Below are 24,702 nucleotides of genomic sequence, written 5' to 3' on the forward strand. Positions count from 1 at the left end.
TTTTCTCATTTTTCTCAACAGGCCTATTATGGAAACCCAAGAGACTGCAACTGGAGCAACAGACAATCTGCTGATCACCATGATACCCTTGTAATTTTGTAACTCCTCTATCAAATCCCTCCTCATGCTCCAACCCCTCAGGGAATAATGCCCTAACCTATTCAACCTTTCCGTATTATCCAGATCCAGAAATGCTTCGGCTGAATGCAGATTGAGAGTAATGCCTCCTCTACTCAAATATTTGCTGTGTGTTACTTATGCACAAGCTTATACTTTCACCAATATAGCATCTGATGTGATTTTGCCAAAAAAGTGCAAGGCTGTTGGTTACTCTTTTAAAACCAATTTAGTACCCCGTGCATCAGAAGTATACGTAGAGCCAAATTTTGCAGCCTTAATGTTGAAAAAAAGTCATTATGTTGTTACTTACAGCATAGCTGTTTTCATTGTAGACTGTTCTCATCAGCTCTGTTTTAATTCACTCTGATTCTGTCTGACACTATCTCAAATTATTTATTCATTCCTCACTGTATGTTGAATGTTTAAGTCTGAGTTACACATGGATGTAGCAACTGATTGCTTTTCCTTCAAGCTCCATTGTATTAAAAGAATAAATTTTTACATCAAATTGGTGTTGGGCAGGCAACTCTTCCATTATTTTAAAATATTTGTTAATGATTGGACATTAGCCTGGAAGACGTATGTTAGAACTTGTGGAAAGTTCACAGTTAATAATCAAGCATTCTTGGATTTGAAATCATAAACTATTAAAAACAAACAGAATGGCTTTGAAGTGTCACAAGAAGAAAACATGCCTTGTCTTGTGGTTTTAATATTTGAATGTTACATGAGCAAAATATTTCTGCAAAGAAAAGACAGAGTAATGTTTGTCATAAAATGATGAAGGTGCACATTTGGTGAGAAAGCTAAAAATAATGTGAAGCACAAGGAGAGAGTGATTAACTGTAGAATGGAAAAATAAGGGGAGATTGCATCTATACTTCAAAATTTTCAAGAACGTTAAAGCCAGCAGGAGTCGTATGGAAAAGGCAGCTTTAAAGATTATGTATATCTGTTAGCAAAAATAGTCTCTTTCCAGACGATTAAAAATAGATAAGTCAGGAAGTCATTAACGTGACAAGTACCTTTCACATTATCAAAGTACATTATAATATATGGAGAAGTGCATTTTTCAATTATCCAGAGAGCCTAAAAGATTGAACTAATAGCATTGGACTACAAAGATTTTGCTTCCTGAATACTTTTGGGTTTATCTTATGAATTTTTGGGCTGCTGATCATGAAATTTCCCTTTCACACACTAATTTGTTTTGAAATTGCCTGAATTTGTTGTTTAAATTCATAATTCAAATCAATTAAAATGCTGCCCACAATGTAAGCTGACCAGCTTTCTGTCTTGTTCAGGCATGCCTGGGACTGCTTTGGCAGAGCAGATGCTGCATGGCAGAACAGATTTCAGAAAGGCTACAGAAGCCTCACTGTTCTATGCATTGTGCATGCACGTATATCGGTTTGTGATCATGTTGATGCAAGAATACTTTATTATTTCATATTTCAATGTAAGATGTATCATAGGAAATGCAGATGAGCTCAGTGCATGAATCAACACCTGGGATTATGATACTGTAGCCATGAGTGAGACGGTTGCAGGAGGGGCAGGACTGGCAGCTCAGTATTGAGGGAACACACACAAAATGCTGGAGGAACTTAGCAGGCCAGGCCACATCAATGGAAAAGAGTGAACAGCCAATGTTTCAGGCTGAGACCCTTCATCAAGACTGGAGAAAAAAATGTGAGAAGTCAGAGTGAGAAGGTAGGCAGAGGGGAGGAAGAAGTACAAAGTGACTGGTGAAATTGGGAGGGTTTCTTCCTCCTCTGCCCCTCCCCACCTTCTTACTCTGACCTCACATTTTTTCTCCAGTCCTGATGAAGGGTTTCAACCTGAAACATCAACTGTTTACTTGTTTCATAGATGCTGCCTGACCTGTTGAGTTCCTCCAGCATTTTGTATGTGTTGCTTGGATTTCCAGCATCTGCAGATTTTCTCTTGTTTGTCAATGTTCAGGGGTTCCATTGTTTTAGACGTGACAAAGTGGGAGCAATTAAAAGAGGAGTGATGGCATTACTGTTAAGGGAAAATGTGATGGCAGTGCTTCATTAGGACAGACTGGAGAGCTCGTCTAGTGAAACGTAATGGTCGGAACTGAGAAATGAGAAATTAATAGGGCTACAGTAGCATGCAAAGGTTTGGGTACCCGTGGTCAAAATTTCTGTTTCTCTGAATAGCGAAGCGAGTAAAAGATGACCTGCTTTCCAAAGGCATAAAGTTAAAGTGACACATTTCTTTAATATTTTAAGCAAGATCACTTTTTTATTTCCATCTTTTACAATTTCAAAATAACAAAAAAGGAAAGAGGCTGGAAGCAAAAGTTTGGGCACTCTGCATGGTCAATACTTAGTAACACCCCCTTTAGCAAGTATCACAGCTCGTGAATGCTTTCTGCAGCTGACTAAGAGTCTTTCAATTCTTGTTTGGGGGATTTTTGCCCATTCTTCCTTGCAAAATGCTTCTAGTTCTGTGAGATTCTTGGGCCATCTTGCATGCACTGCTCTTTTGAGGTCTATCCACAGATTTTCGATGATGTTTAGGTCGGGGGACTGTGAGGGCCATGGCAAAACCTTCAGCTTGCGCCTCCTGAGGTAGTCCATTGTGGATTTTAAGGTGTGTTTAGGATCATTATCCTGTTGTAGAAGCCATCCTCTTTTCACCTTCAACTTTTTTACAGATGGTGTGATGTTTGCTTCAAGAATTTGCTGGTATTTAATTGAATTCATTCTTCTCTCTACCAGTGAAATGCTTCCCGTGCCACTGGCTGCAACACAAGCCCAAAGCATGATCGATCCACCTCTGTGCTTAACAGTTGGAGAGGTGTTCTTTTCATGAAATTCTGCACCCTTCTTTTTCCAAACATACCTTTGCTCATTGCGGCCAAAAAGTTCTATTTTAACTTCATCAGTCCACAGGACTTGTTTCTAAAATGCATCAGGCTTGTTTAGATGTTCCTTTGCAAACTTCTGACACTGAATTTTGTGGTCAGGATGCAGGAAAGGTTTTCTTCTGATGAATCTTCCATGAAGATCATACTTGTGTAGGTGTCACTGCACAGTAGAACAGTGCACCACCACTCCAAAGTCTGCTAAAACTTCCTGAAGGTCTTTTGCAGTCAAACGGGGGTTTTGATTTGCCTTTCCAGCAATCCTACAAGCAGTTCTCTCGGAAAGTTTTCTTGGTCTTCCAGACCTCAACTTGACTTCCACCGTTCCTGTTAACTGCCATTTCTTAATTTCATTACGAACTGAGGAAATGCCTGTAAACGCTTTGCTATCTTCTTATAGCTTTCTCCTGCTTTGTGGGCATCATTTACAAATGTTTGTATTTTAATTTTCAGAGTGCTAGGCAGCTGCTTAGAGGAGCCAATGGCTGCTGACTGTTGGGACAAGGTTTGAGGAGTCAGGGTATTTATAAAGCTTTGAAATTTGCATCACCTGGACTGTGAACAAGACATAGCCCTAACAAGCAAATTAAGGTCTGAGACCTTGGTAGAGCTCAAATCTCTTGGGGTGCCAAACTTTTGCATGGTGCTCCTTTCCTTTTTTCACCCTAAAATTGTACAAAACTAAACTAATACACTAATCTTGCTTAAAATTTTGAAAAGAATGTTTCATCTTTAACTTTATGACTTTTGGAGATCAGTTCATCTTCTACTCACTACGCTATATACAGTAACAGAAATTTTGACCAGGGGTGCCCAAACTTCTGCATGCCACTACATATTACAGACCACCCAACAGGCCTAAGGATTTAGAGGAACACATTTGTAGAGAGATTGCAGACTGTTGCAAGAAACATAAGGTTGTTATCGTAGGTGATTTTATCTTTCCACATATTGACTGAGACTCCCATATTGTAAAAGGACTATAACCATATAACAATTACAGCACAGAAACAGGCCATCTCGGCCCTTCTAGTCCGTGTCAAACGCTTACTCTCACCTAGTCCCACTGACCTGCACTCAACCCATAATCCTCCATTTCTTTCCTGTCCATATACCTATACAATTTTTTTTTGGACTAGATGGAATAATGTTTGTCAAATGTGTTCAGGAAAGTTTTCTTCATCAATAAGTTGAAATCTGAATGAGAGAATATGCAATACTGGATCTTCTAGGAGGAAATGAGACAGGGCACGTGACAGAGCTTGATTAGGGGAACACTTTGCATCTAGTTATCACAATAGCATTTTGTTTCAAAGTAAATATGCAAAAAAATAGGTCTGGTCTGCAGGTTGAGATCCTAAATTGGAAAAAGGCCAATTTTGATGGTATCAGAAATGATCTGGCAAGTCTGGATTGGGATTGGCTGTTTTCTGGCAAAGGGGTACTTTCAAAATTGAAACTTTGAGAATACAAAGCTTGTATGTGTCTGTCAAAATTAAAGTTAAAGATAACAAGTGTAAGGAACCTTGGTTTTGAAGACATATTGAGGAATTAGGAATAATGAGGAATTGAGGAATTGAGATATTGAGGATTAAAGGAAACAGGAGATGCATGACAGCTAGGAACAAATGTGGTGCTTATGGAATATAAAATGCAATGTCTGCTTAAGAAAGAAATCATGAGGGCTAAAAGTAGGCATGAAGTTGCTCTAGCAGATGACGTGATGGAGAATCCTAAGGGATTCTACAGATAGGTTATGAGCAAAAGTATGGCTAAAACAAAATTGGCCCTCTGGAAGATCTGACTGGTAATTGGTCTGTGGAGCCAAACCATACGGGGAGATCTTAAATGCATTTTTTTGCATCTGCATGTACTTAGGAGAATGATCCAGAGTCTATAGAAGTGGTGCAAAGTGGCATCAACTTCATGGAACCGGTACCGATTACAAAGGAGGATGTGTTTGCTATCCTGAGGCAAATCAGTGTGGATAACTCCCCAGGGCCTGGCAAGGTGTTCCTTTGGACCCCATGGGAGGGAAGTGTAGAAATTGCTGCGGCCCTAGCAGAGATATTTAAATCCTTAGCCACAGAAGAGTTACCAGAGGATTAGAGGTAGCCAAAGTTGTTCTGCAATTTGAGAAAGACTCTAAACATAAACCAGGAAATTATAGGCCAGTGAGATTAACATTAGTTGTGGGAAAGCTATTGAAAGGTATTTTAGGTGACTGGATACATAAGTATTTGGATAGATATGGACTGATTAAGGATAGTCAGCGTGACTTTGTGCATGGTATGTTATGACTAAGCAGACTTATAGAGTTTTTTGAGGAAGGTACCAGGATAGTGGATGAAAGTAAGCAGTGGATGTTGTCTACATGGAATTTAGCAAGGCATTTGACAAGGCCCAGCATGAGAAGTTGGTCAACAAGGTTGTGTTGCTCATCATTCAAGATGAGGTAATAAATTGGATTGGCTTTGTGGGAGAAGCAATACAGTGGTAGTAGAGTGTTGCCTCTCTGACTGGAGGCCAGTCACTAGTGGTGAGCCACAGGGATTGGTGCTGGGTTCATTGTTGTTTGTTATCTACATCAATGGTCTAGATGATGATATAGTTAAATGGATTAGAAAATTTTCAGATGACACCAAGTTCGGGGGTTTGGTGAACAACAAGGAAGGATATCATGGCTTGCAGAGGGATTTGCATCAGCTGGACAAATGGTCTGAAAACTGGCAGATGGAATTTAATGCAGACAAGTGCAAGTTGTTGCACTTCAGGAGGTCTAATCTGAGTAGGTCTTATGCAGTGGGTGCTGAAGAGTGTGGTAGAACAAAGAGATCTGGGAATACAGGTCCATATCTTGTTGAAAGTGGCATCACAGGTAGATAGGGTTGTAAAGAAAGCTTTGGCACATTGGCTTCATATATCGATGTATTGAGTACAGGAGATGGGATGTCATGTTGAAGTTGTTTAAGACATTAGTGAGGCCTGATTTAGAGAACCTTGCGTAGTGTTGCTCAGCAAAGATGTAAACAAGGTTGAAAGAATACAGAGAAAATTTACGAGGATGTTTCCGGATCTGAAGGACCTGAATTATAAGGACAGATTAAATAGGTTAGGACTGTATTTTTTCAAATGTAAAAGATTGAAAGGAGATTTGATGGAGGTATGCAAAATTCTGAGAGGTATACATAGAGTAAATGCAAGGAGTCTTTTGCCACTGAGGTTGAGTGGGACTACAACCAGAGGTCATCGGTTAAGGGTGAAAGGTGAGAAGTTTAAGTGGATCGTGCAGGGAAACTTCTTCACTTAGAGGGTCATGAGAGTGTGGAATGAGCTACCAGCATAAGTGGTGCATGCAAGATTGACTTCAACACTTAAGAGAAGTTTGGATTGGTACATGGATAGTAGGGGAATGGAAGGCAATGGTCCAGGTGCAGGCTGGAGTAACCAGTTGAAATGGTTTTGGCATGGACTAGATGGGCCGAAGGTCCTGTTTCCCTGCTGTACTTCTCTATGACTCTATGACTCTGACATTTTGCTATCAGAACTACTAATAAAAATATAATTACTTTATTATAGTAAGTACACATAATATGCCTTGCACGTAGTACATGTGCATTTACCCTATAAATACCCTATAAATTTTGTATGCCTCTATCAAACCTCCTCTCGACCTTCTACAATCTAAGGAATAAAGGTCAGACCTATTCAGTCTTTCATTATAACTCAGGTCCTCCAGACCCAGCAACATCCTTGTCAATTTTCTCTCTACTTTTTCAATCTTATTTACATCTTCCTTGTAGGTAGGTGATGAAGCCTATGTGTAATCCACTCTACTACCTCATCCTGAATGTTGATTGACTGAACCTTCTTGACCAGCTTCCCATGTAGGACCTTGTCAAATGTCCATGTAGACAATATCCACTGCCTTGCCTTCATCCACTTTCCTGGTAACTTCCTTGAAAACTCTGTAAGATTGGTTAGACATGACCTACTATGCACAAAGTCATGGTGACTATCCTTAATCAGTCCATATCTATCCAAGTACTTTTGTATTCAGTCCCTTATCCACCACTGATGTCAGACCGATGTTTCAACAGCTGCAATATTTTCTGTTATATTTGTGGTGAGTTCCTGCTTAAGTCTCTAAGACAAATTAGATTTGTGTTCAGCTTCAAGCTGTCAATCACAATCAAAAATAATTCTGAGTAAGCAACACATTGAAAGAAATTGCTGTCAATTGTAACAAATGGCTATACAATATGGATCAGTATTTGATCTGTGCAAATCACTATCAAATGTCTAATGCTCACTTAAAACATGCCAACGTGAATAAAAGGAAGAGATTGACCAATAGCTGAGCACTAATAATTGGTGTGCTTTGCAATAAACAAGGTGATAGTAAATAGAATTTAATATGATAATACATCCAACTATTTACTGGGAACATGATGCCTTAAATAAAATTAGAACATAGAATGAATGATTCTTCAGAAGAAAATAGAAGTATGTCTCCAAAAAAATTTCAAATGGAACAGGGGAATGTTGAACAGCCTCTGAAGAATATTAGTCTTCAGAAATGCCAGTGAGTGTTGCACTCAATATTGAGGGAGAGTACAAAGCTCACCAAGATGCCAGCATGCAGGATATACAACTGAACTTTATTGATAACACTGCCATACAATTTATGAACTCCTCCCATGTTAGAGTGGCTAGCTGAGTTGCTTTGGAATAACATATTAACCATCAATACATCTCCCCTTCTTGAACATGAAAGAACAAACCAGGTATGTACTTCTTGTCTATGGAACAACATTGAAATTATAGTCACTGAAATTGAGTGATTCAGTTCACTTTATCCATAGCACATAACTTATGCTCCTTACATAAATGTAAAAAAATTGCCACCAACATTATAACTGTCTTTCTCTTTGTTTATAATGGTCTCTCACTCTCCTCACTCTCATTTTCCTCCCTTTTTCACCAATCCCTTCTTGTTAAGAATAGTCGAATTTTGTGAAATGCTTCCAACATTAGAACTGTTCTTTAAAAAACACTAAATAGAGTTCAGGGTGGACTACCTAAACACTTCAGCAAAGTGAGTGGATTATTCTGCCTCTTTAGTTACTTGCCGTAAGCTATTAGGCTATGGAATATATCTCTGTGGCGAGACAGAAAAATGACTAGATGTGGTATAGGTTCCTGGAATGTTGGAGCAGTTGGAGATTATTGAACAGGAGGGTCCACTTCAGATAAGTGGGTCTCATCATAAAGATCAGGACACTCTATTTCGTTCTCTGTATTTCATGAAACCCAAACTGCTTCACCACTCCTGAGGGGCAACAAAGATTTTGCTCTGTGTCTGAGAAAATGCTCTTCATTTTCTCATGTTGTGTTGTTTCAAAGTTTCTCACTTTGTCTAAATCTGGTAAGTAGGGTTGGATAAGGGAATAAAGAATGGGCAGGTTTGTTCTCAGTCTCCATTGATAGCTCTGATGGATTGTAGCCATTCACAAAAGGTGTGGAGCGATATGCTAGCAGTGCTTTGTTGGGGTATTTTTCTTCAGTAGGAGACTTAATAGTTTGCACTGTTCTTTCCATTTCTCCATTCACCTGTGGATTCTGTGGACTGCTTGCCTGATGTATGAATTCTGAGCAGCTGAATTGTGGACCATTGCCTGACAGAAGTGTCTCTGGTATTCCATGGCAAGTGAATACAACTTTCAGATGATGTATAACTGCTACTGTGGATGTAGCGGGCAGTTTGGACACCTCAACATTCCATGAGTAGCAATCCACAATGAGAAAATATTTATCCCTTTTCAGGGCACAAGTGTGTGCGCCTGAAATGTGTCATATAATGTCTGGGAATTCTGTGGGACAGAGAGGTTCAGCATAATTTTATGCAGTTTCCTGCATACTTCATTGCTTTACATAATCTCCCAGCTGTGTGCTCAAACAAGGCCACCACATGGATCGCCTTGCTCTTAAGTGACATTTTTGGATTCCTTGATGTCCTTGGTGGATTTGACTGATGATTTTGGTGTGCATAGAAGCCAGAATGATAAATCTGGAACCCTTTAACAGCAAACCATCAAAAACGGTGAGTGTGTCTCTTTCAAGCCAGTAAGGTCTGAGTTTGTGCACTCCTTTTGGACCAGTTGGTCATCCATGCTCTCAGAATTGCATGACCTTGCTACAGATTTGGTCGTTTTTCAACTCTGTCCTCTTTCATCCACTTTACTCTGTGATGCAGGAAAACTTACTTGTACCTGAGCTAAATAGATGTTGGTATCTTCCATGACAACAGAGTCAGCTTAGGTCTACTCACTTTTGAATGGCATCTTCGACAGAGTGTCTGGTGTTGCAGGGGACATGTTCAATGTCATAACTGAATCACATAAGCCACGTTCTGAACCTTTGCAGACATGGAGGTAAGTCATCCAAGTTTTTCAAGCTGAAGAGGCTGAAAAGTAGCTTGTGGTTTGTTTCAATTAGTAACTTAGTATCAAATAGTAGCTAGAGCATTCACAAGCCCACACTAAAGCGAACATCTCCCTTTTGATTTGGGCATAATGCTGCTCAGTAGGAGTCAGTGCTCTTGATGCATATGCCACCAGCTTTCTTACAGCACAGCAGTATAACATGAGCACTTCCCCTAGTTCAAAGGAACAGGCATCTTCTGAATCCTGACAAAGGGTCTTGGTCCGAAACATTGACTGCTCCTTTCAACGGATGCTGCCTGACTTGCTGAGTTCATCCAGCTTATTTCTACGTGTTTTCTGAGATCTTCATTGCTCTGTTCAGATCAAAGGACACTAATATTGGTGGAGAGATAAACTCAGCTTTAAATGATGAGAATGACATCTCCTGTGGTACATCCCATGTCAAAATATTACTCGGAGAGTGGAGATCTCATAGTGACCTTGTTTTCTCCGCCATGTCTGGAATGAATTTTCTCAGCTGGTTTACCATGCCAAAGAAACTGTGGATCTCTGATACATTCGTAGGTTGCTCCATGTTCTTAACTCCTGCCAGCTTGTCTGAATCTAGTGCATTCCCTCTGAGGACAGCTGGTGGCTAAAGAACTTCACCTCCAACTTTGCAAATTCACATTGCTTTTTGTTCCGGGTGATTCCAGCCTGTTTCAGTTTCCAAGGCAGCTTCCATTCTTTTGTCATGATCTTCACTTGAGTCTCTGAAGATGACTATATCATCCATGTGACAGAATACTTTCTCCAGTCCCTCCAAAATTTGGCTCATCCTCTTTTAAAAGAGTTCAGGGGCTGATGAAATGCCAAAAGAGAGTCTCTTGAAGACATAGTGTCCACATGGTGTGATGAAGTTTGTCAGCTTCTGTGACTCAAGAGCCAAATAGAATCACCAGAGCCCTAAGTTTGCAACAGGCTTAGTGAAGGACTTTGCTCCACCCAGCTTACCCATGGTGTGCTCATCAAGGGGCATGCTCATCATTTCTCACCTCACTATATTATTCAATTTTGTAAGATCAACATTGGCTGTGCCATCTGGCTTGGAAACAGAAACAAAGCCCACACGCCAGTCAGTAGGTCCATTTCTTCTAGTTATGATAGCAAGAGCTTTCATTCTTGCAAGTTCAGCTTTGACTCTGTTCATCAATGTGACTAGTGTATGCCTCGTTGTGGTCAGAGAGTAGGGTGTCACTCCTGACCTCAGTTGGATAAGGTACTCTTCTTTCAGTACCCCCAGACTTGTGACCAACCTGGGTACTTCTCCTGCCACTGAACATTGTTGAGCGAATCCAACCTGGCAGTGAGAGTCAACTTCTCAATGGCATATCATCGCAGTAGTGGTAAGAAGAGATTCTGAACAACATAGACAGCCTCTTTTAACTTCCTCATTTTTACCGATAGAAGTAATAAATATTCTTTTCACACTGAGTGGCCCTATAAGCACTTTCTTTGTTATGTTTAGTATAATGCCTGTTTGCTTCACCAGTTGTGTGAACAGACATTTGGGGATGGCTGTGATATCTGCTCCATTGTCCATTTTGAATGTCACTGCCTTATTCTGCAACATAACTGTAGTACACCAGTCTTGTCTATTTGAATTTGGAGTTCCAAAGAAAGTTCTCTCTTCATCTGAATCATGGTCTTCTTTGATCTTCTGAAGAACTGTTTTTGAGAGTTACAGGCTTCTGTAAAGAGCCACCCTATTGCATTGGTGGCATTTCACATTGTTGCTGGACAGACCTCCTTGATGTGGAATGGAAACACAGCATCTCCTGCAGTTGGACATTTTACCTGCTCTTTGATTCACTTGTCTATTTTGTTTGAGCTAAGCTCTACTGTCACCTCTTTTCTCACTATGTCTTGTTTACACCCTTCTTTTGGTACAGCTTCTAGCTTTACCTCAGCATCATTTTCATGCCTGAATTCTACCTGTCGCTGACAAACATTCACACTCTGCATTCTATAGTAACAGCTTTCTCTCGAGTGAGATTTGCCTGCAACTGCAGTTTCTCTGATAATTTGGTGCATAGTAGCCCAACAAGAATCCTGTCTCTAATGAGCTTTTCTCTCAGATTTCCATATGCGCAGTTGAAGGACAGGGCATACAATGCTAATATGAAGTAATTTACACTTTCATCTGGCTCCTGTTTTCTGGAGTTGAATTTTTCCCTCTCATATATCACATTTTGCTTTCATGTGAAATATCCTTTGAATTTGTCTTGCACTGTTTTGTACTTCTTCATCTGATCATCTCTCAGTCCTAATCTACCTATGATGTCATCTGCTTTGTCACCCATGCTGTATATCAGTGTGCTTACTTGATGCTCTTTTGATGCCAAAGTGAGATTGCTTACAACCCTAAATGTCTCGAAGTGTCTGAACCATCACTCAAAGTCCCCTGGTTTAAAGAAATCAAATGCCTTGGAGGGGGGTGGGGGAGGCTTTATTTGGTATGTAGATATAGGTTCAGCAGGCATTTGCTCCATTCTCCTGTTTGTTTTTTATTATTTTATTTATTTTTACTACAGAAGCCTTATATTTTCACCTTGAGAGTTTGACTGACTTCTCTGCTTTCTCTGCTGTGTCTGTATCACTTCCCCAGGCTAGTGGCCCAGTTTATTACAATGTATCCACTTTTGTGTGTAGATTGAAGGCATTGCATAGCATCACAAGAACAGTCAGTGCAATTTCCTTCTTCTTGGGGTCTGACTTGGTCTGTGGTGAAAATTAATCAATGATCAACCACTTCTGACATCATTTTGTGTTTGGTGTTGAAGGATAGAACAGAGCACACCAGGATGTCAGCATGCACATTATTCAACTGAACATTATTGATAATGATGCTTGCACAATATGGGAGCTCCTTATTTGTGGGAGTGTATAACTGAGTGGCATAGGAATAACACTATTAACTACAACTGCAAGGGGGAATCAGAAAATTTTCCTATTTCAGTAGTAGTGGAGATACTGGAGTTTTAGAGCATACTTTTTATCTTTTGGTGGCAGACCAGAATGATCAGCCAAAGACTGAAAATAAGATTTTGAGGACTCAGAAAACAAAATTAAATGTAGGCAAATGTTGTAACAGAATAATCAACAGTTTTGAGGCTAAATATGTTTCTATAGAGCATAATGAAGGAGGGGATTTTCAAGGTAAAGTAACTGGTTTAGAAAGAGAGTTGAAGAGATTGCAGGAATGAGTACTGACAGAAACAGAATATGTGCTTTGGGATTAAGGAAAATAATATGGCTGTTGGAATATGTGGCTGGATTCCATAAAACGATAATCCGTTAAAATCTGGGGTGCTTTTAAATTAAAGGAAATTGAGCCTGAAAAATCAATCAGAAAAATTCAGAGATAAAAGTGGTGGAAATAGCTTACTCAGAGATACTGGAGACTTCTGTGGAAATAGGCTACCTGAAAACCTAAAGGCTGCAAGTTGATTTCTGGGTGTTGTGGAGTAAAATCAGAGTAAAATCAGAAACAGGGCTGCAGCATTGGGAGACTCAGTCATGCAATGGCTGCAGGGCAAATTATAACACATGGCTAGAGAAACATGACGGGATCTTTGATGGATAATATTTCTGTAATTGCATCCTTCCCAATAGCCGGAGAATACAGATGTCATTTATGTAGGACTGGGAACATTTGAGTTTGTCATTTTTGAATCTGTATTAAACAGTATTGAAATAGTAAATGTAGAAATTGAAACACTGGAGAAATTGAGGAGGATATTTACTGAGTTAGAGGACTTCATTTGTGAGACGATACTGGATAGATGGAGTTTCTTTATTCAAAGATAAGGCTAAGAAGTGACCTGTCAGAGATACATAGAGTTATAAGATGCATAAATAGGTTTATGAGTAAGAATTTCTTTTCAGGATGGGGGTATTAAAAATATGAAGGTGTAGATGTAAAGTTAACTTTAGTATTTCTCATTTACTGCTAGAATTTTATTTCAAAGAAACCAAAAACAGTTTAAGTGGACATAAACATAGAATTTAAATGGATTGATATAATTTTTGTTATTTAATATCTAATATTAATATTATAACACATTATAATAATATTTATGAAATAAAACAAATTGAAGGATGACATCTATAACTTCTCCAAATTCACAAGTATTATTGACAAAATCTCAGACAGAGACAAGGAGACATACAGGAGTGAGATAGATCAGCTGATTGAGCAGCATTGCAATAACAATCTAACACTCAATGTCAATAAGACCAAAGAATTGAATGTACACTTCTGGAAGGGGATGTCAAGAGAACACACAGTTGTCCTCCTTGAAGGAGCAGCAGTGAAATAAATGAGCAGTTTTAAGTTCCTGGGAGTACCTAGGTATCAACAAATCAGAGCATCTATTCTGGGTCAAGCATCAAGAAAGTATGTTCACAGATCTACTTCATTAGTAGTTTCAGGAGATTTGGTATGTCATCAAAAACTCTGGCAAGTTTCCACAGATGAACTGTGAAGAGCATTCTGTCATTTCATTTCAGTGTTTCTCCTATATTTGCCTTCAGTTTCCAATGCTATACCAAGTATGCTTCTATTAAGATGGCAGCATGCTCTGATGCAGTGGCCACTCCACACCCAATCATCTTGTTTACCTTGTACATCTTGTATGTCCTTTTTATGATTGCAAATCACTGCTGGATACTTAGGACATGAAATACTGAAGGACTATCTCATCAGCTCAGTAGTGATAAGCTAGACTTAGGGCGTATTGCTGTTGTGTTGATGCCTGGAGTTGTGTTCCGTTGAATGGTGCACAGTGCAAGTGATTGTCTTGGATGTTTTTATTGTGATTGCAAGACCCTGTTAGACGTTGGTTGCGTAGAATACTGCAAGTCTTGTTCACTGGTTCATTGGCAAGACCAACGGCAGAGGAGCTGTGTTGCCTTGGTTATGAGAGGACTAGGCCAAGACTACAGGATTGCCTGTTGCAGCTGACCAGGAGAAGAGATGCTGAGGTGGTGTGGGAGAGCCCCTGTGGGGTGCACTAGAATCTGTGCTTGGGTTGGGGGCTGGCTCCTCTCATTGGTACTGACCTCCAGTGGTCACTCAGTGCTGTTTTCTGGTGTTTGCTTGGTGCTGTCCTCTAGTGTTCACTCAGTGGAAGAACAAGCTGGACCAGGACAATTTACCATCAACTCAACATAGACTAAATGCTGGAGAAAATCAGCAGGTCAGGCAGTATTAATTGACTTGAACAAATAGTTGATGTTTTGGGCCAAGACCCTTCTTCAGGACTGAAGAGGAAGGGGAAAAGATGCCAGGATAAAAAGTTGGGAGGAGAGGAAGGGCAATAGCTAGAACGTGACAGGAGAAGCCAGGTAGGGTGGGAAAGATAAAGGGTTGGAGTTGAAGGAATCTGATAGGAGAGCAGAGTGGACCATAGGAGAATTGAAGGATGAGGCTCACCAGAGGCAAGTGAGAAGAGTTAAGAGGTCAGAGAGGGGAATAGAAGTAGAGGGAAGGGGGAGGGATATTTTTACTGGAAGGAGAAATTGATATTCATGCCATCAGGTTGGAGGCTGCCCAGATGGATTATAAGGTGTTGCTCCCCACCCCCCCCCCCCCGAGGGTGGCCTCATTGTATCATCAGTTCTACAGTCATGCCATTCAGGGACTTGGACTATATATTTTTTCTTTGTGACTGTATGTTTTTGTGAAACTGTGACCATATGTGCTATTTATGCTATGTGCTCTGTGTAGTGTGCAGTGTGCAGTTGTTAATGTGTTCTGTACCTTGTTCCCAGAGGAACACTGTTTTGTTTCTCTGAATGATACAAGAATGATAATTAAGCTTAACCTTGAACTTGCATCTGACCAATTTAAGCTCAAGGAACTTCTGACTTATGTCCACATCTTCTGACTTGGCATATCTTCTGACTCAACGCAATTGTTAAGTATGCTAGCCAATAATATTAAAGAAGATACCAAAAGATTCTTCAGATACATAAAGAGTAAAAGAGAGGCAAGAGTGGATATTGGACTGCTGGTAAATGATGCAGAGGAAATAATGGGGGACAACAAAATGGTGGACAAACTGAATAAGCATTTTGCATCAGTCTTCACATGGAAGACACCAACAGTATGGTGAAAGGTTCAGGTGTCAGGGGGTGTGAAGTATATGAATTCAGAAGAATGAGTGGTGATGTCATGGAAATGAGCTGATTTCTATCCTTGCTCTTGACGCTTGTTAAACAAGAAAAAGCTTGCTCACACATGTAAGAAGTTGAAAACTGCAGCATAATGTTAATTTATTTCCTATGAATGGTAGGAAACTCTTCTTTCACAGAAATCCAGAACTTGTCCATGAGCAGTTTCAGCAACAACCTCTCACTCAATGTCAACAAGACTTGAAAGCTGATTATTGACTTTAGGAGGAGGAAACCAGAGGTCTATAAGCCAGTTCTTGTTTGGGGATCAGAAGAGGATAGGGTCAGCAACTTTAAATTACTTGGTGTTCTCATTTCAGAGGATCTGTCCTGGGTCAAGTATGCAAGAGCCATTATGAAGAGGGCATGGCAGTGCCTCCACTTTCTTAGAAGTTTGTAAAGATTTGGCATGTTATCTAAAACTTTGACAAACTTCTGTGAATATATTGTGGAGAGTATATTGACTGCTTGCATCAATGCCCTTGAATGGGAAAGCCTTCAAAAAGTAATGGATATGGCCCAGTCCATCACGGATAAATCTCTCCTCAGTATCTACATGGGGCACTGCTACAGGAAAGCAACTTTCATCATTAAGGACCCCTACCATCCAGGTCATGCTCTCTTCTCACTGATGTCATAAGGAAGAAGGTATAAGAGCCTCAGAACCCCACCACCAGGTTTAGGAATAGTTATTACCCCTCAACCGTCAAGCTCTTGAACCAGAGGGAATAACTTCACTCAACCTCACTCCATTAATGAGTGCCTCTATTTTAGAGACATTGCACTACACTGCTGATAATGCTGCACAATGCGTTATGTGTAGTTCTTCAAATGCTATTTCCAAATGTTACGAATGAGGAGCAACTCTGATGAGCAGAAGGGTACAGAATCGCAAAATCACTATTATTTCGGGTCTGATACCAAGGGAAATGAGAGAGATAAACAGATCATGTCAGTAATAAGAGAGAGACAACACAGGGATACACAAAGGTGGAATGTCTCTTCCTAACAAAAGCGGAACGGAACCACTGATTACTGCTATTGTCTCTTGGAGAAGGAATTGTGATTGAGTACTGTTCTATTCATTGAAACTCCTCAGGGGGCACCCAGAGTGGTCTGGTTGAGGGATTGCATCATCCCAACCTGATTGACATCTGAGACCCCGTGAGTGGGGATAAAAGTAGGGTCTGGGGCAACACCCCTCAGACGCACCAGGAGAGACATTATGAGACCGGTGGGGGCTTGTGTGTGTGTCCACCCTTGCCTGGGTGACGAGTCCTCCACGGAACGGTCTAGCTAAAGGACGGTTACGGATCAAGATCGCAACAAGGAAAGTCGGCAAGTTTCTCTCTCTCTCTCTCCACCAGTTGCCACACGGTGATCAGCAACGACGGCAGCCTGTGTGAACTGAACTGAACTTTATATTTCCATCGGACAATTCATTATCCCCTAGACAACGATAGAGCTTATTTCTTATTGATTATTATTATACCCGCACTTTTAGGTTTAGTATTGATGACGTATATTATCTGTATATTTGCATTGATATTATTTTTGTGTATTTTTAATAATAAATACTGTTAAAAATAGCATCATCAGACTTCAATGGATACTCCTATCTTTGCTGGTAAGACACTCAGTTACAGGGTTCGTAACACAAAATATTGTGGTAATATAATATTGATTAGTATTACCAATTTTTGCAAATTTTATTGATGTGTTTTGCTATTGCATGTAGGGTCTTTCTGTTGTTTCATGTCCATTCATTTTGTCAGTATGGTCCATGGTCTCCAAGATGAGGCCACCCTCAAGGCAGAGGAGGAATAGCTTGAATTCCTTCTGGTTAGCCTCCAAACTGATGGCATGAATATCAAATTCTCCTTGGGGAAAATAATTCCCTCCTCCTCCCCTCTTCTTCTATTTCCTATTCTGGCCTTTAACCTCTTCTCACCTGCCTTTCACTTCCCCCTACGCCCCCTCCTCCTTCCCTTTCTCCTATGGTCCACTCTTCTCTTTTATCAGGTTTCTTCCTCTCTAGCCCTTTATTTGTTCCTTTCTATGTGGCTTCATCTGTCATGTTCTATCTATCCTCCTTTCCCTCCCCCCACCTTTATATTCTGCCATCTTTTCCTTTCCTTTCCAGTCATGATGAAAAGCCTCAGATCGAAGCAGCGACTGTCTATTCATTTCCATTGATGCTCCCTGATGGTGATGAGCTCCTCCAGCATTTTGTGCATATTGCTTTGGATTTCCAGCATCTGCAGAATTTCTCCTGTTTCTGTTAGTATGCAGTTAAATGTTAGGATAGTTTTGTCTGTAAGCTCAGCTTCATCATCAGCATTCTGTGGAGGTTCTTCATCAGTTTAGTTACTGTTACTGTCAGACTGCGGAGCAATTGTTGAAACAATTCTGTTTTCTGGGGGTGGGGTGACATCTTCATTATTTTCTTGTATAGTGTTGTAGTCTGTAGGTTGGTTTCTTTCTAGCTTTCATGCTACTTTATGTTTTATTTGGTTTAACATGTCTATAGGGATTAAGTTATTTAGTAACACCTTGCATTGGTCTGCTATGTATTGTGTATTGACTTACATGCAGCTGTATGGGTCCTAATGCCCTTCCCTTGGACAACATCGGTGGTGTGGAGAGGGGAGACTTGCAGCATGGGCAACTGCCGGACTTCCATACAACCTTGCCCAGGCCTCAGTCATCATTGAAAATCGATGGACAGCCGAAGAAGAAGACTTACATGGAGGGATATTGTGCTATAAACATTTGATGAAGTTTGTCTCTGTCATGTCAGTCTCAAGTTCTGTTACATGATGAATGAATGTATTTACTTCTAATGACCATTTCATGTATGCCTTTCTTCTCTTATTAGCTTGAGGGTCTCAGTTTTAAGTTGGCTGGTCCCTTGAGAAATACCTACAATACCTGTGGTATTGGTGGGCTACTTTGAATGCTGGTTGTATCTTTTTCGGATTTCCTGTCTATTCAGCAGTTTGCTAACTGTCACAGCCAGTGCCAGCTCCAGGCATGCCCTGACAATTCCTAAGCAACGGCCATATTACTCTATTCTGTAGATATATCTCCAGTTCTAAAGTGAAAAGGTATAGCTTCTTATCCTAATAGCAAGGTTTTGCTTTTAGTCACCCCTAACATGGAGAATAGAAGCTGACCAGAGCACAGCCCAATCTAAGTACAGATGAGCCTCGATTTGTTTCTGTTTTGGTCTGCAGGTGTTATTTTATTTCTCATCAGCTCTGCATATCTGCATAGGGTTTCCCGAATTCATCAGGTGGGGACAGTTCCGATGGGGGACAGAAAATGCCTCAAGGGTTTTTATTATTTTTATTTTTTTTCTCAACACAAGCTAGTAAAATCTGAGGTACAGGCATAAGAAAATACACTCATTTCTCAATTGCTAGGAACTTTTGGACTATTGTAGTGGTGGTTAGAATTGTGGCTTTCTGTAAATATTGCTGTGAAGGCTGAATTATTTAACGAATTTGGGATGATAACAGTGTAGATATTACTATCGGGACAATGTATACCCTGTTCTTGTACAATTGTCTTTCCATTTCCCCTTTGAATTCAGCATATTTCTGGTGTTTTCTACATTGATTTATGTATGTTATGTGCACTTGAAATGGCTGTATCTATTAAGAAAGTTGTTCTTTCACGTTTATCCTGAAATATTATATCCAGACAGTTATTATGGATTGTCCTATTTGTAATAATGGGTTGACCACAATATAATTTGTAGGACTCTGACTCTAAACTGGATCAGGCCTGGATTTATAGAAAGGTATGGTGTGTTTTATGAGTTTGTGTTTTCAAGCAAGATTTTGCTGAATGATGTTTCCCACTTGATTCTGCCTGTGTAGATAATCAGATTGTAAGTAAGCTGCTGCAGGGTCTTGTAATGTGTTGAATTGTTTCTGGTTTCTCTTGACATCTTCTGCATTTATTATTTTGGATTTTTTGGTGTTTCATTATGTATTTTTGATACTTTTCTGTGTTTCCTGTATTGCCACAAGGAATCTCTCTGTTTCTAGGAGGAGGTCCCTAACTCCAGATATCAACACTTCCTTGTTGACATCTAGTCTGCTCAGATCATGGGGGGGTCCTCCATGAAAGGTCATGCTCTTCTGTTGGTTCACCTTTTCTCCTGCAGTGATAATTGCTTAAATTTTTCTGGGTTGTGCTTTCATTTAAGATAAGTGGTGTGTACTTATCAGAATTGTAAATGAGCACATAGAGTGCTGAATCTTGTTTTCAATGATGAAAATATATCCTCAGAGGTTTTTGAAAATATATCCTTCGAAGTTTTATCTGACAGTTGTTTAGAAATTTTATGTCCATTATTCCACTTCCTCCTTCTGTCCTAGGTAATGTTAATCGAAGTGTTTTCAATTGCACATAGTGTTTTCTAAAATTTGTCATTTCAGTTCTTATTTTTCTTTATAAATTTTCCAGAAGGGTTTCAGACCAAGATATTATGCCAAAAGAATATGCTAATATGGGTACAGTGAAAGTGTTTATTGCCTTTGTATATTTTTACTACTGAGCACTGTTTGGCAGACTTTCTAAAGCCTGGAGGTAAGTTCCATTGAAAGATTTCCCTTTATCACACTATCATCTATTTTCTTTGCTTTTTGATATCCCAGATACTTACATACTTCATATTCATCCATCAGTTGTATTGTATCCTGCTGCTCTGTCTTATATTCTACTAGCTCTATTGCACCTTTCTGCATTTATCTAGTCCAAAGTTCACGGTTATATCTTTAGAAAATAGTTCTACTATTTGAATTAAATGTTTTAGCCTTGCTGATTAAGGAGCAAGTAATTTCAAACTGCCTATGTATAGTTTGTCAAACCAATTCATATGGTTTGATTTGATACTTATTTTTCTCTGATTCAGTAAAGAGCGGGTTTAAAGCTAGACAAAACCACAGTGGGCTTGGAGAGATGCCCTGGAACATGCATTAGTTTATTTTGATAATGGTGCTTGTTCTTCTTTTGGCTGTCAATAGATAGGGCAATTATAATATGCCAGTGCAACATCAGATGTTGTAGGAATTTCACAAGTATTGGGTATATATTAAGAGCTTCGATTATTCATGTGTTTGGGTCAGAATCAAATGTTATTTGGTAGTCAATATAACAATATGAAAGATTTCTATTTTTTCTCTGGGCTTGATTTAGAATTACAAAATCTATTATCATTTGTTCTTTAGATCCTTTCATACCCTTACTGCATCCTTTCTTCTGCAAGCACATTGTGGTTATCTGAGTGAGTGATGATAAGTTGTGATTTGCATGATAGTACAATTCTGTACATAGTTTGTAAACTAGCAATGGGATGATAGTTTGATGGGTCATTTTTATTTCTCCTTTAAGTAAGAGATACGTTTTCCCTTCTGTCAAAAATTTGGGCAGTTTTTTAGGATTTTTATGAAGCTTGTTGATATGTATTGATAGGTATGGATGAACACAAGTAAAGTTTTTATACCAATAATTATGAATCTTATCACTGCCAGTACTTTTCCAGTTCTGGGTATTTTTTATAACTGCTTTTAGCATATCCCTTGTAAATTCAGGTATTTGCATTTCTTCAATAGTGTGAGTGTGTTCTTTATCCTCCTTAACCTAGCTTGCTTCTTGATTGTGTGTTGCCCTGTTTGACCCGATATTAGACCAAAAGTTCATTATCTCCGTGCTTGTTAGTAATTCTGTGCTAGGGTTAGTGATGTTTTGGTGCATTTAATTTAGGTTCAATGTCCCGTAAAACCTTTTCCATTGTTTCTGAACAGATAATTCTGTTTTCTTCATGTATTTCATGTATCTATTTTGTCTGGCTTTGTATACACAGAACTTTGGTTTTAGTGTATCTATAAATTCAACAGTGCTTTTGTTTGGTTCATCACATCTTGTGTGGATCTTATATTTCCTTAGCATTTTGTTAGCTTTTCTCTTCCTTGGGTCTGCTACCTTATACTCCATTTGGTGGCCTATATCTGCTCAGAACTATTCAGTTTTGTTTCTTAAATTCTTCTGCCATTTTGGTGTACTCATTTCATTTATCAGTCTTGAGTTTCCATTAATGAGCTTTGGAGCCATTGCACTGTACAGCTGTTAATGCTAAGCAGCATGTTATTGTGTGTAGTTCATCAAATGTTTCCAGTTTTCCTAAATATTGTGGTAATATAATTGTAACATGTTGGTAAAGGTTTTACTGCTAATGTTGTAGGGTATTTCATGTAATAGTTTTTTTCTGTAGAAGCAGAGTGTTCTGCTGACAGTGTTTGGGTTTGCCATTAAAGATAATAAAGATAAGAAATGCTAAGGAATATGTGTGCCAACCAATCAGGAGGGTGGAACTGGGAGAAGGTTCTAGAGGACACTGGAGGAGTAGTTTTTGTGACAGACACTGAGGTGGGTTGAGATCTTTTTTGGCGGGAGATGGAGAGAGTAGGAGCTCAAGAGAACTAGCCATAGGATTCAATCCAGCAGGAACGTTGAATCTGATGGAGCCAAAAGGGGAACATCTACCAGGGAGTAGTGAATAGGAGTTGGTGGAGTGCGTTCATCAGAAACAACAGCTTTTGGAAGATTTGAGCTCCAACTGTGCACATTTGACTGTTTAATTATAATGGGCCCTTTTTGTTCTTTTTCTCCCTTTTCTTTAATAACTTCTTGGTTAAGTTAAAATTCATAACTATACTTTCTTTATAATTGCATGCAGGGCACAATTTCTTGCCTATGGCCAATTGCAGGGGGCCGTAAATCACACAGTATTCGCACAAACTGGGATTTGGGTGGGTGAGACATCCCAACTTCATGGGTTTGGCGGGACCAAAGTCGTTTACACCCTAGACTTACGGAGTCTGAGAAAGGTGGTCTCCTTGCCACGGAGTTCAGTGGCTGATAACAAGGGGCTAACAAGCCACATTTCCAGAGATGCCCAGTAAAAAGGGGTTTCATACTTTTGAGACTACTAACAATTCTTGCAAATTTTGATGATGTCCTTTGTAGGCTCTTTTTGTTGGGTTAGTGCCATGCAAGAAAATGAATCACAGCATTATATATGGTAATATACATGTACTTTGAACTTTGTGAAAGACAGGAACTAGAATCCATTCCTTTGCCTTCAGTTTCTGTGATGAACAACTCATTCCTTTGCAGCTCATTGGTATGACGCTTCAGCTTGTAGGAATTGTACCTGTTCTTTGGAAATTCTTTGAGTTTCAGAAATGGTTTCTCATTTGAGAACCTTCTATAAAATAGAAATTTTCTGTGACTTTTAAATGTGTTTTAAGAAATTTATCTAAATTTAAATGAGTATCACTATAAATAATTGAATTGTGCTTAAACTGCCTTGTCACCTGGAAACATCTCCTCCTTGGTAGCGGGGACGACGACCACTATTCAAATAGTGGGGATTGACAGCTAAACACAACATGGAGGATAAACAGGGAAGTGAACTAGACTTTGAAGAATAGTAGCTTCAGTACAGTCATTCCTTTAGTGAGAGTACCCATAGCTATTTGTATTGGCTAGGGCTTAAGATCTTTGCATGGTTAGAAACAAGGAAAATTAAATGGCCTGATGAAGGCCACATTATATCAAAAGTATTAGTTTAGAAAGTATTATTCCTTAACAGTAGTCAAACTCAGAGAGCTCTCGACATGCTGTAGCACTCCACCTATAACTATGAAATGGCCGCCATCCTGGTTCCAGCCAAATGCTGGTCGATATTATGAATGAATTAATAATAAAGCAGAAATATGGGATAATTCCTCAATTGCTCCTCAAATTGAACATGATGAATATTTTCTTCTTCAAGTCAGAGACTGGAATGATGAGAGGACAGAACATAGAGTAGGATGCAGATTAGATAGACCCAACAGGAAAAATTAAAATTGTAGACGTGATGCACAATCAATAACTCTCGGAGGCAGGAAGTGAACAATAAGCTTTTATTAGCAGCAAAAAAGGGAGCCCACTACATCTCGGAGACTGAGGGAGCAGCAGTGCCCCAATCGCCTTTATACAGGGGTCTGTGGGAGGAGACAGGTATACATAGTTTACCACAAGACGTACATTGAAAAGAGTGCTCAGCGTATAGAGTTCCTGTACAGATAAATGGGTTTAAACAAGTGATAGAAGTATCCATAAAGTCTTTACACTAGGTTGCCTCAGGTTGTACTAAACTAGTATATCTAATTGGAACACTAGATGCTACCTGTTGTCGTATTTGTACTATAATCAAACCAACAGCTGACACAACTGCACCAGATGAACAAGACATTCACGCTCAGAGACAGCTAGACTATCATCACAATAACATGATGAGAACAAAATTGAAACATATTTTCCACAAAAATTATGACTACCTACAGCAACACCCTAACTACTGTGGTATGGTTGATACTGAATCAACTAAATTAGGATGCCATCCTTTTCCACACCAGAAATTGTGGCATATTCCCACCATAGAGAAAAGTAATTCCTACAGGAAACTGCAAACTCCCTCCATAAACAAGGTGATTTAATTAAAAACCTTCCTGATTCAACTTGTCCAAATTCAGCATAGCAAAGCTTGATGGGTGATGGTGATTGGTCCTCAACATCATTGTCCTGAATAAACTCAGAAATTAACTCAGCCTAGCAACAATCATTACAAAAATACTGCAAGGATTGGTTCATAATAAGCATTACTCTTGCATAGGTTTGGCAAATGGCTTGTGGTCACGTTCTACTCTTGAAGGTGATGGACATTGCTCCAGCTTCAGAGCACCTGATGACTCATAATATCAGTGGACCAGAGTCCAACAAGGTTTTTGGAATAGTTCACAGATATTTTCTGCAGAACTCATTCAGACTCTGCAGCAGTGGTTCCCATGATTTTTTAGGTTACTGTCTTTTTGGCTCCCAGACCACATTCCCCTCTCCCTTTCCAGCCCATGCATAAAAACAAAGGAATTTTGATTTATGATGCACAGTGAAAGGAAATAGGAA

The sequence above is a fragment of the Hemitrygon akajei genome, chromosome 1, assembly GCF_048418815.1.
Source record: "Hemitrygon akajei chromosome 1, sHemAka1.3, whole genome shotgun sequence".
NCBI lineage: Eukaryota > Metazoa > Chordata > Chondrichthyes > Myliobatiformes > Dasyatidae > Hemitrygon > Hemitrygon akajei.